The sequence below is a fragment of the Chiloscyllium punctatum genome, chromosome 50 (assembly GCF_047496795.1).
Source record: "Chiloscyllium punctatum isolate Juve2018m chromosome 50, sChiPun1.3, whole genome shotgun sequence".
Taxonomy (NCBI): Eukaryota; Metazoa; Chordata; class Chondrichthyes; order Orectolobiformes; family Hemiscylliidae; genus Chiloscyllium; species Chiloscyllium punctatum.
Window position 1 is genome coordinate 43676488 of NC_092788.1, and position 6314 is coordinate 43682801.

At 42.1% G+C, this 6314-nt stretch overlaps 1 non-coding gene across 1 annotated transcript; it reads right to left on the reverse strand.

The window, feature by feature from the left end:
• Positions 1–1259: 1259 nt before the first annotated feature.
• Positions 1260–1341, reverse strand: trnan-guu (transfer RNA asparagine (anticodon GUU)). Its single transcript has one exon. It is a non-coding gene; the product is annotated as a tRNA-Asn (tRNA).
• Positions 1342–6314: the final 4973 nt, after the last annotated feature.

Consider the following 6314-nt stretch of genomic DNA (forward strand, 5'->3'; position numbering starts at 1 on the left):
AACACTCTCAAACAAAAACTAACAAACTTAAAAGACCCAGAACAATCCAAAGACAAAACCAACGTCATCTACAAAATTCCATGCAAAGACTGTCACAACTACTACGTAAGACAACAGGAAGAGAGTTAGCCACCAGGATATACGAACACCAGCTAGCCAAAAAAAGACACGACCTTCTCTCCCTCGTTGCCCTACACACGGATTAAAAATACCACGATTTCGACTGGGACAACACATCTATCCTGGGACAGGCTAATCAAAGACACGCCTGAGAATTCATAGAGGCCTGGCACTCCAACCACAACGCCATAAACAAACACATAGATCGAGATGCCATCTATCAACCCCTCAGAAAACGAACAGGAAATGACATCACCACAAACCCCAGGAACCCCATCGCGGAGAAAGATATAAATAGAAAGCAGGAGACAACAGATTCTCTTCACTTGGAGGTCGCCACTGATGATGATGTTACCTAGTCAAGTAATGAAACGTCTGGATATCAAAGCTACAGCTGAGCAAGCAAACCTTCACCCTACATTATAAATTATTTTTCATGTTTATGTTGCATGAATCTGCGGTCATTGATCCACAGTTTAGTTTCACTCCCTAAAGGTAACATGCTGATTTCTCCAGTTGTTCATAGTTCAATGTGATGCATCCAGTGTGTGCATAACGAGAGGGAGCTTGCTTCCCACATCTTGTGTTTATCTGTGCCTTATGTCCAGCATTCATCAATGGCGAGAGCAAGGGGCGAGGGCGAGACCAATGTGTCAGTCTTTCCGTGCCCATGCACGGCACCAACATTGGCAATTTTCCACTGTGCATTTACAGCCAGTCCTCAGTGCCCCTACACCCACGCCCTGCCCCTTTGAAGTATCGCCATCATTTTGTGCTGTCTCGCTGTGCTCTTCTCACCAGGATGAATTACTTCTTCTCAATCTCCTTCAGATTTCATCTGACAAAACGTTCATTAAGAATTCCTTTGCATAAACATGCACTTCGCAGCTCTCGTTATTTGATTTTCCTGGATGTCTTTCATACGAAAAAACGTTCACAGCAACTTGATTTGCAAAAGGAAACCGCGCTCCTTTTCATTCACCCAATGCAACCTACATTTCAACACAGTTTCGTCAACAGGCTGAAACCATTCTTGGAAATTTTGGAGTAGCGTAAATGCATATAAACTGACCATTAGCGTTCCAATACGACAGCTGTGATTATCTGAAAACAGCACCATTGAATACCGTTGATGACAGCGACGAGAGTGGGATTCGAACCCACGCGTGCAGAGCATAATGGATTAACAGTCCATCGCCTTAACCGCTCGGCCACCTCGTCACCAATGCACGAAAAGCTCTGACCTTATGAATAATTGAATTGGGTAAATTATGCAGAGCAGTAGATATTTCTCCTTGGTGTTGGGAAAATGATAAATAACATAGTACGGTTCCAAGACTATGGTCTGACCCTGGGTTGTGGGGCAAGTGCACTCCCACTGTCAGACAATGCACACAGTGATCTGAACAAAAATGAGGAAATGAATATGTCACAAGGTCTGTTGAATTCTGTGAAGATTTGAATTCAACGGAATGAAGAACCCGAGACAGCAGGAGGTGTTCTTTCAATAAAGAGTTGAACAGAGCTCTTAAGGATAGTGGAATCAAGGGTTATGGGGATAAGGCAGGAACAGGATACAGATTGAGGATGTTCAGGCCATGATCATAATGAATGGTGGTGCTGGCTCGAAGGGCAGAATGACCTACTCCTGCACCTGCTGTGAATTGTCTATTAAATTGCCTGTGAGCAATTGTTTTCCAGACTGGAGGAGAGTGCATAGTGCTCAATGTCATTATTCGGAACACCTAACTTCCGCTCAGATGTTTTTGACACGCACTTGTGTACAGAACAGACAATTTCAAAATCCAAAATAAGGATAAACTGACAATTGAAGGCAACAATGCATAAACCTTGATCTGTATCATTTTCCTGCACTGTGCGACACCAAGTCACTGTATGATCACAGCAACACAGTGAGCAAGTGTCAGAAGGAAAATGAGTGCAGTGCCAGTGCGCATGCGGGGAGCAGCAGGTGACACACGGGGAAGTGCATTTCCCACCACAGGAACACTTCCCAAACAGCGGACTCAGGTGGAAGAATTCAGAGGGGGTTTACATTTTGAAATTTGATGCCAGAGACACAATGGAGACCTGTCATTTAGTCTGTTCAAGATGAAGATTTTAAGATTTCTACAGATGCAAAACAAAATAAAAAGCTCATGGGTTAGTGAAGGCAAAAGATGAAATTGTACATTTCATCAATCTATGCATATTACAATGAGTACCTCACCACGTTCCTCACGCGGGATGATCATATAATCCCCGTTACTAGCCATGGAATCAGAGAAACTCGGTTTCCCAAACGTTAAGGTAAAACCGGGAATGTGGAGGTAAGTATTAATGTGTTGCTCATGTGCTGAAGGTGACCAGTGCACGGTATCTCTGTTTCAGTATAGTGGGGTGTGCTGTGCCGAAGTTTTCAGTTTGAGCCTCACATGGAGCAGCTTCAATTTATCGTCGGGTTGAGGGATACAGACAGAAGTTGATATTGAGCAAAGCCAAGTTTATGGGAAAATACCCGTGTTTGTAGATTGAGAAGCGATCTTTTCTGGGTAATGACTTTTTGATCAACAAACATACTGCAAGTATCTAAAACGTGAAGAGACATATGTGGAGAGAGAGCCGAAGGTGATTTCCCATGTGCACTACGTTAAATTCCGGGAAAATAGATGTTGAACTGGTTTCATGTTGCACGGTTTGTTGCAAATTCACAAAGGTTGCTGCAATAATAAAAACAGAAATCACATAGGACCGTTTGAATATTGTATTGAACTGAATTTTGGTCTGAGCATATTTTATCTTCAATGACGTGCTGCAGAGAAGTACCGAGGGTTAACAATACAAAAGGACAGAGTCTTCTTGGTGGATTTCTTGGGTGGAGTTCAGAATGTACGAAATGTACATAACATCATGTGAATGTGGTCAAATCTTTAAAGTAGGTTTTGCGTCTCCAAGTTACGATTCAATTCCTACTCATTAGGATATAACTTCTGTCTGCAGTTATTTTACGACATCAGCTCCATTTACAGAGATTCATCTTGAATAATTCGCCACACCTTACCAATCCACGAACTTGCTATACTCAGTCTTATTCAGTTGTACGTGTTCATGAAATATCTTTGTGTCTGAAGTCAACAAATTCGAAATTGTTAGGCAACCACACTGACTTTCACTCAATGGTAAATTCCCTCCTTGTACGTTTGTTCGTGTATCTTTTAAAACACTTTGAAGTCAGCTTCTACGTTTTATTTCTGGAAAGTCGTTCACGATTTAAATAACTCTATTGAGTGGAAGGAACTCTCATCCAAACTTTTCTTCATCATTCACTAATGGTTTTCAAGCTCTAACTAAAGTTATTGATTCCCTGGAAAGACGGACTTTCCCCAATTTATTCATTCAAACCTTTTCATTTTAGAAGAACAAATAAGAATGCGGAATACAGGGTTAATGGTAGGGTTCTTAGTCAGGTGGAGGAACAGAGGGATCTTGGGGTCTATGCACATAGATCTTTGAAAGTTGCCACTCAGGTGGATAGAGTTTGTAAGAAGGCCTATGGAGTATTATCGTTCATTAGCAGAGGGATTGAATTCAAGAGTCGTGAAGTGATGTTGCAGCTGTACAGGACTTTGGTTAGGCCACAGTTGGAGTACTGTGTGCAGTTCTGGTCGCCTCACTTTAGGAAAGATGTGGAAGCTTTGGAGAGGGTGCAGAGGAGATTTACCAGGATGTTGCCTGGAATGGAGAATAGGTCGTATGAGAATAGGTTGAGAGTTCTCGGCCTTTTCTTGTTGGAACGGCGAAGGATGAGGAGTGACTTGATAGAGGTTTATAAGATGATCAGGGGAATAGATAGAGTAGACAGTCAGAAACTTTTTCCCCGGGTGCAACAGAGTGTTACAAGGGGACATAAATTTAAGGTGAAGGGTGGAAGGTATAGGGGAGATGTCAGGGGTGGGTTCTTTACCCAGAGAGTGGTGGGGGCATGGAATGCGCTGCCCGTGGGAGTGGTAGAGTCAGAATCATTGGTGACATTTAAGCGGCATTTGGATGGGTACATGGATGGGTGCTTAATCTAGGTTAGAAGTTCGGCACAACATCATGGGCCGAAGGGCCTGTTCTGTGCTGTATTGTTCTATGTTCTATGCTGTTTGTGCTGGTATAGGTGGAGGGAGTTTTGAGGTGTCTGGAATGAGTCAGTCTACAGTTTTGAATCCATATAGTATTATTAGTTGCTGAATTCAATACTGAGAGTGGTAATGCCTGAGCCTTATTTGGTGACAGAGCGTGAACCTTGTTCTGCGTTAGGTGCTATAACAGATATACAGCGAGTTTAAGGGAGCAGAGAGTATATGGTAAGTCTTATCCTAACAGAGAGAGGAGGATATTGTTGCTTGTCCAGTATTGTGGGATATTTCTCCAGATCATCTCAGCGTCGAGGTGAGCCTCCCTGAATGTCTTGACCAGGTCTACCACTAATAACGACACAGACCTGTCCCTCAGCTTCCACAGAATCAGTTTAGGTAGAATTTACAGATAGCAAGAAGAAGCAAATATTGGTGTGTTATATATCGAACCCAAAACAATCGCAGAAAATCGGAGCATCACATGCTCTGGAAATGAGATAGACAAGTATTGTGGATACCGCAGTCTTATTGAATGGTTAACAGCGTTAACTAAGTGACTGCTGAAGCTGTGAAAAAATACGTTCCATAAGTGTATATGATTTGGGTTGAAGAGTATGTTGTGAAGTAAACTAGAGAGCAGGTTATTTCGGATTTGATGTTGTGTGGTCAGAAGGACGAATTATTAACTTTGGTCTGAAGCAGCATTTAAGGAATAATGCCATTTATAAGGTAAAGTTTACAAGGTGTCTGCATACAGTTTAGAATGCTTAAATATTCCAGTCAAACATCATGGAAGACTGGAGGCTAGAGTGTCAAGATATCTTCAGTAAATTGGGAAAGTACAATATAACATTCAGTGGGAGACAAGCAATGGTTGTTCGAGTCACAGAGGCAGACAGCACGGAGACAGGCCCTTCAGCCCAAACTGGTCCATTGCAACCAAAATGCCCATCTACGCGAACACAATTTCCCTGCCATTGTCCCGTATCTTTCTAATCCTTTACTATCCATGTATTTGTTTAAATGCTTTTTAAATATTGTTAACGTATCCGCCTCAACCACTTCTCAATCCATGTGCAACAGCACCTGTGTTAAAAAGTTGTTCCTCAAGCTCCCTTTAATTCTGTCCCCTCTGACCTTAAACTGATGCTCTCTAATCTGTGATTGCCCAACCCTGTGAAAATAGACTGGGTGCATTCACTCTATCCATGCCTGACATGATCTTATAAACTTCAATATGATCCTCCCTCAGCCTCATGCATACAAAAGTAAAAAGTCCTAGCTTGTCGAACCTCTTTCTGTAACTCGGACCATTGAGACCTTGGCAATATCCTTGTAAATGGTTTCTGCACTCTTTCCAGTTTAATAACATCCTTTCTATAGCAAAGTGAGCAAAACTGAACATAACGTTACCAATGAGGCCTGACTAAAATCCTGTATAACTGCATCATAACTCTCTAATTTCGATACTCAGTGATATAAACCGATTAAAGCCAGTTGCCAAAACTTTCTTCACTGTCTACATCTGAATCAACTTCCAGAGAATCATGCATCTGAATTCCAAGGTTCCTCTGTTCCACTACACTCCTTAGGACCCAACCATTCTCCATGAAACTCGAAACTTTATTTGACTTTATAAAATACAAAAACTTACACTGATCTATATTAATATCCATTTGCCATTTCTCAGCCACTTCTCCAGCTGATCAAAGCACTGCTGAAATTTCTGATAATTCTGATAACCTTCCTCACTCTCCATGATGCCGCTTGTTTTAGTGCCGTCTTCAAACTTACAAATCATGCCTTTACATTCTCATGTAATATATGGAATATGTAATGGTGTCAGCATCAACCCCTGAGGCATTCCACTATTCACAGGCCTCCAGTGTGACCAGCATGTTTCCAGTATTAATCTCACCTTCCTACCATCAAGGCAATTTTGTACCTAATTTGCCAGCTCCCCCTCAATTCCATGCGATCTAACCTTCCAGAGGTTCCAGAGTACCATGTGGATACTTACTGAAGGCCTTACTGGAATCAACCAAGACTACGTATACCACCCAGACCTCC